Raw genomic sequence first — 10,149 nt, 5'->3', positions numbered from 1 at the left:
AACTAAAAAGGAGTTAATTAAACAGGAGTAAACAAAAAGGAGTTAACAAAGGAGTAGTAAAGAAAAAAGGAGTTAACAAAAAAGGAAATAACAAAAAGGAGTTACCAAAAAAAGTTAACAAAAAATGATTCAACAAAAAAGCAGTTTACAAAAAAGGAATTAACAAAAAAGGAGTAAACAAAAGATGGGTTAACAAAAAAGGAGTTTAAAAAAGTAGTAAACAGAAAATAAGTTTAAAAAAGGAGTTAACAAGAAAGTAGTTAATAAAATAGGTGTTAGTGTAAGACCCCCGATGCTCTAAGGGGTGCCGCCGATCAATTGGCAGGGATTTTTGAAAGGAAACTCATACACTACGGAGAGATGATTTTATTGTTGTACTCGTTTACATTACGCCACCACGCGTCCGACTACTCACGACCGCGTCTCCACAGCCCGCCTTCGCTGACCTCCCCTCCTCCTCCTTCTCCCTCCTCAGCCATCGTGTTTCTTTCACCAAGCTCTGCAGTTTCCCACGGGAGGTTGGAGCAGCCACTGGATACGCGGAGGTAAAGCGATCCGACCCTTCGCAAAGGCAGAAACTTGGGAAGGAATATGAAAGAGAGTGTAGGTGATGGGTTGAGGCGTGAAAAGGGTGGGAACGGAAGTGACTCTGCTGTTTCTGTCTCTTACATCACTTTCCCCTCAAACTGCCTTTAATCTAATTGATTATAGGCCTCGTCTGCTTCACCCATTGAATCCTGTGAAAAATCCGTACATGGAAATGGAGAACACAAAGAATAAAATACAAGGAGCCTTGGAATGGGTGGACTCGGTGATGACACAGAGGCTAAATACATTATATGTCCCCAAGGCACTAATTAGTCAAAACAAAATCCTCCAGCAAAACACTAAAATAGCAAATACAAAGAGAGAAATAGAAATAAGGTTTTATACGTAAAATTGACAAACACTGCATTGCAAATGCATCCATTCGTTAATGTTCATTCATTGAAATTCTACCCAAACATAATCAGAAGCATAAAAATATCCTGATTCTCTCCCACTAATTAGAATTCATCTCATAACCAGAGTTTTTCACTTTTTAACATGCTCAGCTCCATAAAAATTACAACCAGTAGATTATACTGAAAACTCAAAATTCCGTAACATACTATAAAAAAAACTGTTCGTTCCACGAAAAGACATAATTTACTCACAAATCTTAAATGACTTTCTCGGCCAGCTGTTCAAAAAAGTACACAGCGGCCCCACTTAACAAACACACGATAACAACACACGATATCAACAAACAGCTCTACTCTTTCTCTTCTCTCTACGCTCTAATGCGAACTCTACGCTTTCTCTTCTCTTACAATTCTCTCTGCCGAAGCACTAACACTTACGTCTTCCCTTCTGAGGACGGTCCGGTTTGCGACCTCAAAAGATAGGGAGAGCGGGCGGGATGGGTTGGAGAGATAAGGATGCTGTCATCTGCGTCGCTACTCCTGCTGTCTCCGCGGCCTTCCGCGGTATGTGCTGGCGTACGGGGTGTGGAAATGGGAGAAGCAAGGGCACTATCGTCTTCTTCACGGCCTTCACTGGAATGTGCGTACTCTCTTAGAGTACTGCTCTCGCTGGGTAGGCAGCTCGCTGGGGTTCTACGGGGAGTGCCCTTTCGTACACCCAACGGCTCTGGAGGCGTAGGGGTAGGTCGGGGCCTCAGGAGATAAGGGCTCCTTTGCCGGGCAGCTGCTTGCGACTCGGTCGTCGACGGGTATCTCTGCTCCTCCGTGCTCTCCGGCGTAGAGGCCTCTTCTGCTCGTTCTCTCTGGGCTATTGGCGATCCGGGCTCTTGGATCGCCGCTTCCTGCCTCTCTCCGCCCTCCGATGACGATGTCGACACCTGACTCATTTCCTCCCACCGTTCTTCGTCCTCCGACTCGGCCAATATATGGGATCGGGGGGACATGACACCAGGGCGAGGGGGAATATGGGAAAAGGGAGTGTCTCCTATTGGGCTTGCTGGGCCACGCACAATTTCCGCTGATTTGGTGGGGGGGTGTTTCCGTGGTCTTCCTCGACGACGTTCTCCACACGGGGGAAAACCTAGAGTTGGCAAATTACCTAAATGCAACTTTAAGCGATTTTTGTGCACCAAAAGAGATCTGTAGGGGAGTTGAATTCGCACGTTGCACGGGGGAATCACTTCCGTCACTAGGTAGGGCCCTTTCCACGGGTAATGGAATTTTTTCGCTCCGCCTGTCTTCGTGCACGGGTCACTCAGGTAGACGTATTGACCACACTCATATGCCACGTCCTTCGTCCCCCTGTTAAAAACCGCCGCCCTCTCTCGGCGAGCGCGCGCGTCATTGATCTTACATCTACTCCGTAATGTCTCCAATTTCTCTTTCAATCCCTGAAGATACTTATTGTCAAACTGTCCCAATGTCGGTTCAAAGTACTCGAAGGGAGATCGCATGACGTGCCCGAAAACGATTTCATGAGGCGAGAAGCCTGTACTGCGATGAATTTTTGTATTGTAGCAGAGGACAGCGTACGGGACCCACGTATCCCAGTCCGAGTTTTTGTCGTTAACGTAGTGGCTAAGTATACCAGCAATTGTTCTATGTACCCTCTCCACTTTCCCGTTCGATTCTGGATGGTAAGGAGAAGAGCGAAGTCTGGAAATTCTCATTAGTTCGCACACCTTTTTAAAGAAATCGGACATATAGTTTGCACCCTGATCCGTGAGAACCTTGACCGGTACCCCAAACCTTAGAATCCACCTTCTCACGAATGCCGAGGCGATCGTCTCCGCCTTTTGGTCCGGTAAAGGAATCATTTCTAGGTAACGGGAAAAATTATCAATAATAGATAGAATGTATTTGTTACCATACTCACTACATGGAAGGGGCCCGACGGTGTCCAAAGAAACGAAATCGAATGGTCTATCGGAAGAGGGTAATTCCTGAATGGGTGCCCTTGTTCTCCCGTAAGGGCTTCGACGGTGGCATGCGACGCAGTCTCTAAGAGCTTCTTTAATGTCCTTCGCTAAATTTCGCCACCAATATGATGCCCGCACTCTCTCGAGTGTAGGCCGGATCCCTAGATGCCCCGACAATGGATGATCATGGAAGTTTTTAATTATATCTTCCCTCAATTTCTCGGGGGCCACTATTTTCTCACCATCTTTGGTTTTCTTATAGAGAACGCCCCCTTTCACAAAGAATCCTATCTGCGTTCGCAACCGTTTGCATTCGGCGTCGTCGTTCTGATAGTCAATTATTTCGTCACATAGCCCTCGTTCAACCGTTCGTACCTTCCGACTGAGTGCGTCGGCGTTCGAATGAAGCTTCCCTGGTTTGTGTATAATTTCATAGTCGAACTCGCTCAATTTCAACGTCCACCTTACCAAGCGGCTGTTAGGATCCTTAAGACTCAATAGCCATTTTAGGGCCGCGTGGTCTGTCATGATTTTAAATTTTCGACCAAATAAATAACATCTGAAATGTCCCGTAGCCCATACGGCCCCAAGGAGTTCCTTCTCCGTGGCTGAGTAATTTGTTTCGGCGCTGTTCAATTGTCTAGAGGCATAAGCGACGGGATGCTCTTCTCCGTTTATCTCCTGCGATAGAACCGCGCCTAAGGCATAATTTGAGGCATCCGTAGAAAGGATGAAAGTTTTTCTGAAATCTGGGTACACTAGAATAGGGCTTTTAGTAAGCGCTGACTTAAGCTCCCTCATCGCCACTTCGCAATCGTCTGACCAGCTAAAAGTTGCCCCCTTTTTCAGCAGTCTCGTCAGAGGCTTTGCTATACTGGCATAGTCCTTCACGAACCTCCGGTAGTAATTGGCTAAACCTAGGAAGGACTGTAGTTCCTTCGTGCAACTGGGCGTGGGATATTCATTTACTGCCGAAAGCTTCGATGGATCGGGAAAAACTCCGTCCTTCGTTATCACATGACCCAAGTAATTCACCTTGTCGTGGGCAAAGTGGCATTTATCAAATTTCAGAGTCAAACCTGCGATTCTCAGTCTCTCCAAAACGCCCCTCAGTCGTTCTGCATGTTCTTCAATTGTGGAGCTAAACACTACCACGTCATCTAAATAGACGAGACAATGCGCCGGTTTCAGCCCGCGCAGAACGCTGTCCATAAGCCGCTGGAAACTGGCGGGGGCATTGCGTAGCCCAAACGGCATTCGCGTATATTCCCAATGCCCGCTCTCCGTATTAAATGCCGTTTTTGGTTGTGACTCTCTGTCCATGGGAATTTGATGGTAACCGCTTGTTAAGTCCATCGTAGTAAAGTATCGGCAATTCCCTAAATAGTCCAAGGTCTCGACTATATTCGGCAGGGGATAAACATCAGGAGTCGTAATGGCGTTTAATGCCCTGTAATCTACGCAAAACCTATACGAATCTTTCCCATCAGTCGATTTCTTAGGGACAACAACAATTGGGGCGGCCCAGGGGCTGGTACTAGGCACTATGACACCCGCCTCTAACTGCTCCCTCACTAGCCTATCGACTATTTCCTTCTGGTGGAATGGCGTGCGGTATGCCTTCCTATAGATTGGCCTTTCGCTAGACGTTGGAATATGATGTGTCACCAATTTTGTCGGCGGTGGAAGACCCTTACCGGCAAACAGATCCTTATATTCCTCAAGAATTGGCAATAGAGCGTCACGTTCCCCGCAGTTTAAATGCACAAGTTTATCCGCAAAACAGACTTCGCCCTCGCAACGCCGCACCGCATGCACTCGCGGACCCCAATCAGCTTCCTCTTCCGCCCCTCTATCTTCCCATTGTGTAGCGGAAGCTAAAATCGTTCCCTTCCTTAGCGTTACCTCTCCTTCGTTGAAGTTAGCTACTTGAACAATTACTTCACGGTTTTCATTCACTCTTGACATGCTTCTAGCCACTACACAGCCCTCCAGATCCTCAAAGTTTGGTTCGATAAGGATATCAGCGCCGATAGGGATTTGTAGGTCAGGTACATTGACACTAATTAGTTTTTCACATCTACCCGGCAATATTTCTGTCTCTATTGACCGGATTAAAAACCCCGTGTCACTCCGCTTTCGGATTTCTTTCATTATTCCTACATTCGCTTGTTCCCCGTGGTTGCCCCTCAAACCCCAGGTGTCATTCCCTACGGAGAGTGTTCCCTGTTTAATGTTTATACAGCAACCTAACTTTTCTAGGAAATCTAAACCTAATATCCCCTCGTAATCCCCTAGTTCACTCACAACTTGCATGCAACACTTATATTGAACACCGTTTACAAAAAATTCAATAACCTTTTCCCCAAAACTTTTCACCACATCACCAGTAATGCCCCTCACGCGATAAGGGGACCGTTTAATACCCTCATTCCCACACACATCACTGCACACGAGAGATACCTGAGCGCCGGTGTCACACAGGAACCTGGCCCTTCTTCCCCCGATGCTCACCACCGCCACCAAATCCATAGGTCCGCCTCTTTTCTCCACCCTCGGAAGGAAGACATCTAGTAGGGGCCGGAATTGGCGGCGTTGCCGGCCCCGCCGTCGTTTAACTCCGTAGTCTGCTGCCTCCGTCTGCATTCCCGGGCGATGTGGCCCTCACCTCCACAGTTGTAGCAGCGCCTCCGATTTCGGCACTCCCTCGCCATGTGCCCCATCTCGCCACAGTTAAAGCATTTACCTTCCCTTGGAGCCCGGAAGACATGGCGGCTCGCAGGCTCCTCTCTCAAGGGGCGCCTCTCCACCTCCTCGATCCTAATGGCGGCCTCGACCGCCTCGTCAAAATTTTGAGGCGACGTCAGCCGGCACTGTCTGCCCACTTCCCCTGAGAGACCATTAAGGAAGGCGTCAAGGGCGCGCTGATCTGCCTCATAGCGCGTCGCGGCGGCATGCTCCGCGGGCCCGGCCACGTCATACGTCTGGCTGTTGATTTTTCGCACCCTGTCTGCGAAGGCTTCCAAGTCTTCTCCAGCGCCCCTTCTTATGTTGGCTAACAGCTCCCGAAAAAAACGGGTACTCCGTTTCGTTCGGTACCGCTGCAAGAGCTGCGCTTTTAGTTCCTCGAACGTCGCGGCCCCTCGGCACTCTTCCTTGCTATGATAAAATTCGGCCGCTTCCCCGTTCAACTTCAGGATCGTTGCATTCAGTTTGTCGGCGTCAGAGAGGCCCCCCAAATCGGCTGCGCGTTCCACTTTGTCTAAAAAGGCCGTTACGGACTCTTCCGGTCTTCCCGAGAACGCTTCAGTCGCCGAAAGCAAGCCGAAGTTTTTCCGCCCGCCTTCCTCCCCAGCAGCTGTCCCCGTCCGCCGAAGTCTCTCGTTATCCGCTTCGAGCTCGCGTAATTTCTTGCTCATCTCTGTGATGGCCTGCTGCAAATCCATCTCCTGGCCTCCCAGGCTCACTCTCGCCGCCATCGTAATCAATGAGTCCTTCCAAAAATATGCCAATTATCCCACTTCTTGACACCAGTGTAAGACCCCCGATGCTCTAAGGGGTGCCGCCGATCAATTGGCAGGGATTTTTGAAAGGAAACTCATACACTACGGAGAGATGATTTTATTGTTGTACTCGTTTACATTACGCCACCACGCGTCCGACTACTCACGACCGCGTCTCCACAGCCCGCCTTCGCTGACCTCCCCTCCTCCTCCTCCCTCCTCAGCCATCGTGTTTCTTTCACCAAGCTCTGCAGTTTCCCACGGGAGGTTGGAGCAGCCACTGGATACGCGGAGGTAAAGCGATCCGACCCTTCGCAAAGGCAGAAACTTGGGAAGGAATATGAAAGAGAGTGTAGGTGATGGGTTGAGGCGTGAAAAGGGTGGGAACGGAAGTGACTCTGCTGTTTCTGTCTCTTACATTAGCATTAAATTATTTAAAAAAAATTAACATAAAAGGAGTTAACAAAAAAGGAGTAAAAAAAGGAGTTACTAAAAATGGAGTTAACAAAAAACTAGTTAACAAAAAAGGAGTGATCAAAAAATGAATCAACAAAAAAGGAGTAAACCAAAAAGGATTTAACAAAAAGGAGTTTAAAAAAAGGAGTTAACAAAAGAACAGTGAACAAATAAGGTGTTAACAAAAAAGGAATTAACACAAAAGGAGATAACAGAAAAGGAAATAACAAAAAAGAAGTTAAAGAAAGGAATTAACAATAAAAGAGTCAACAAAAAACTAGTTAACAAAAGAGGAGTTAACAAAAAAGGAGTCAACGAAAAAGTAGTGAACAAAATTGGCGTTAACAAAAAAGGAGTTAAAAAAAGTTAACAAAATGGTAGTGAACAAAAAAAGGAGTTTACAAGAAGGAGTTAACAAGAAAGAAGTTTACAAAAAAGGAGTTAACAAAAAAGCAGTAAACAAAAATGCAGTTAACGAAAAATGTCTTAACAAACAAGGTTAAAACAAAAGAGGCGTTAACAACAAAGGATTTACCAAAAAAAGTTACCAAAAAAGGAGTTACAAAAAATGAGTTACTAAAAATGTAGTTAACAAAAAAGGATTTAACAAAAAAGGAGTTAACAAAAAGGAGTTTTAAAAAAGAAGTTAACATAAAAGCAGTAAACAAAAAAAAGTTAACAAAAAAGGAGTTAACAACAAAGGAGTTAATAAAAAGAAGTTAATTGAATGGAAGTTAACAAAAAAAGAGTTAACAAAAAAGGAATTCATAAATAAGGTTTTAAAAAAAATGAGTTAACAAAAAAGGAGAAAACAAAAATGGACTTAAAAAAAGGATTAAACAAAAAACAACTAAACAAAAAAGGAGTTAACAAAAAAGGTGTCAACGAAAAAGTAGTGAACAAAATTGGCGTTAACAAAAAAGGAGTTAAAAATGAGTTAACAAAATAGTAGTGAACAAAAAAAGGAGTTTACAAGAGGGGTTAACAAGAAAGAAGTTTACAAAAAAGGAGTTAAAAAAAAGCAGTTCACAAAAAACGTCTTAACAAACAAGGTTTTTACAAAAGAGGAGTTAACAACAAAGGAGTTGCCAAAAAAAGTTAACAAAAAAGTAGTTACAAAAAAAGTTAATTTAAAAAAATTAACATAAAAGGAGTTAACAAAAAAGGAGTAAAAAAAGGAGTTACTAAAAATGGAGTTAACAAAAAACTAGTTAACAAAAAAGGAGTGATCAAAAAATGAATCAACAAAAAAGGAGTAAACCAAAAAGGATTTAACAAAAAGGAGTATAAAAAAAGGAGTTACAAAAGAACAGTGAACAAATAAGGTGTTAACAAAAAAGGTATTAACACAAAAGGAGATAACAGAAAAGGAAATAACAAAAAAGATGTTAAAAAAGGAATTAACAATTAAAGTCAACAAAAAACTAGTTAACAAAAGAGGAGTTAACAAAAGAGTTAACAAAATAGTAGTGAACAAAAAAAGGAGTTTACAAGAAGGAGTTAACAAGAAAGAAATTTACAAAAAAGCAGTTAACAAAAATGCAGTTAACAAAAAATATCTTAACAAACAAGGTTAAAACAAAATAGGAGTTAACAACAAAGGAGTTACCAAAAAAAGTTACCAAAAAAGGAGTTACAAAAAAAGTTACTAAAAATGTAGTTAACAAAAAAGGAGTGATCAAAAATTGAATCAACAAAAAAGGAGTAAACCAAAAAGGATTTAACAAAAAGGAGTAAACTAAAAGGAGTTAAAAAAATAGTAGTTAAAAAAGGAGTTTAAAATAAAGGAGTTAACATAAAAGGAGTTAACAAAAAAGGAATTAACAAAAAAGGAGTTTACAAAAAAGGAGTTAACGAAAAAAGGAGTTAACACAAAACGAGTTAACAAAAGAGGAATTAACAAAAAAGTAGATAACGCAAAAAGAGTAAATAAATAAGGAGTTAACAAATAGGAGATAACAAAAAAGTAATTAACAAAAAAGGAGTAAAAAAGGGAGTTTACTTAAAGGAGATTAAAAAAAGGATTCTACAAAATAGGAGTTTACAAAAAAAGAGTTAATAACAAAGTAATAAACAAAAAAGGAGTTTACACAATAGGAGTTTAAAAAAAGAAGTTAAAAAAAAAGGAGTTAACAAAAAAACAGTGAACAAATAAGGTGTTAACAAAAAAGGAATTAACACAAAAGGAGATAACAGAAAAGGAAATAACAAAAAAGAAGTAAAAAAAAAGGAATTAACAAAAAAATAGTCAACAAAAAATTAGTTAACAAAAGAGGAGTTAACAATAAATGAATTAACAAAAAAAAGTAAACCAAAATGGATTTAACAAAAAGGGGTAAACTAAAAAGGAGTAAACAAAATAGGAATTAAAAAAAGGAGTTAACAAAAAAGGAGCTAACAAAAAAGAAGTAAACAAAAAAGGAGTTTACACAATAGGAGTTAATAAAAAAAGTTTTAAAAAATGGAGTTAACAAAAAAAATGTGAACAAATAAGGTGTTCACAAAAAAGGAATTAACACAAAAGGAGGTAACAGAAAGGGAGTTAACAAAAAAAGTTAACAAAAAAGGACATAACAAAAAAGTCAACAAACAACTAGTTACCAAAAGAGGAGTTAAAACAATGAATTAACAAAAAAAGTAAATAAAAAAGGATTTAACAAAAAAGTAGTTAAAAAAAGGAGTTTACAAAAAAGGTGTTAACAAAATAGGAGCTAACAAAAAAGGAATTAACACAAAAGGAGGTAACAGAAAGGGAGTTAACAAAAAAGGAGTAAACAAAAAAGGTGTTAACAAAAAAGGAGTTAACAAAAAAGGAATTAACAAAAAAGGAGTTAACTCAAAAGAAGTACATAAATAAGGAGTTAACAAAAAAGTAGTTAACAAAAAAGTAATTCACAAAAAAGGAAAAAAAAGGAGTTAACTAAAAAGAAACAAAAAAAAAAGGAGTTAACGAAAAAGGAGTTCACAAGAAAGGAGTTAACAAAGAGGTGTTATCAAAAAAGGAGTAAACAAAAAAATGAGTAAACATAAAAGGAGTTAACAAAAAAGGAGTTAACAAAAAAGGAGTTCACAAAAAAGGTGTCAACAAAATCGTGTGCACATAAAAGGTTTAACAAAAAAGGAGTTTACAAAAATGGAGTTACAAAAAAGTGGTGAACTAAAAAGGATTCAACAAAAAAGGAGTTTACAATTGAGTTAACAAAAAAGAAGTAAACAAAAAAGGAGTTTACAAAAAAGGAGTTTAAAAAAAAGAAGTTTAAAAAAAAG

The 10,149-nt window shown here is 41.2% G+C and overlaps 1 long non-coding RNA gene across 1 annotated transcript; it reads right to left on the bottom strand.

Moving 5' to 3' along the window:
- Positions 1-351: 351 nt before the first annotated feature.
- LOC124155124 lies at positions 352-1,792 on the bottom strand. Its single transcript, XR_006864138.1, has 2 exons — positions 1,197-1,792; positions 352-737 (listed from the first exon to the last, which is right to left on the bottom strand). It is a non-coding gene; the product is annotated as an uncharacterized LOC124155124 (long non-coding RNA).
- Between the last annotated feature and the right edge of the window lie 8,357 nt (positions 1,793-10,149).

The sequence above is a fragment of the Ischnura elegans genome, chromosome 3 (genome assembly GCF_921293095.1).
Source record: "Ischnura elegans chromosome 3, ioIscEleg1.1, whole genome shotgun sequence".
In the NCBI taxonomy this organism is placed as follows: Eukaryota; Metazoa; Arthropoda; class Insecta; order Odonata; family Coenagrionidae; genus Ischnura; species Ischnura elegans.
Note: the sequence above shows the minus strand (reverse complement) of the source record. Positions and strands in the feature narration are given on the sequence as shown.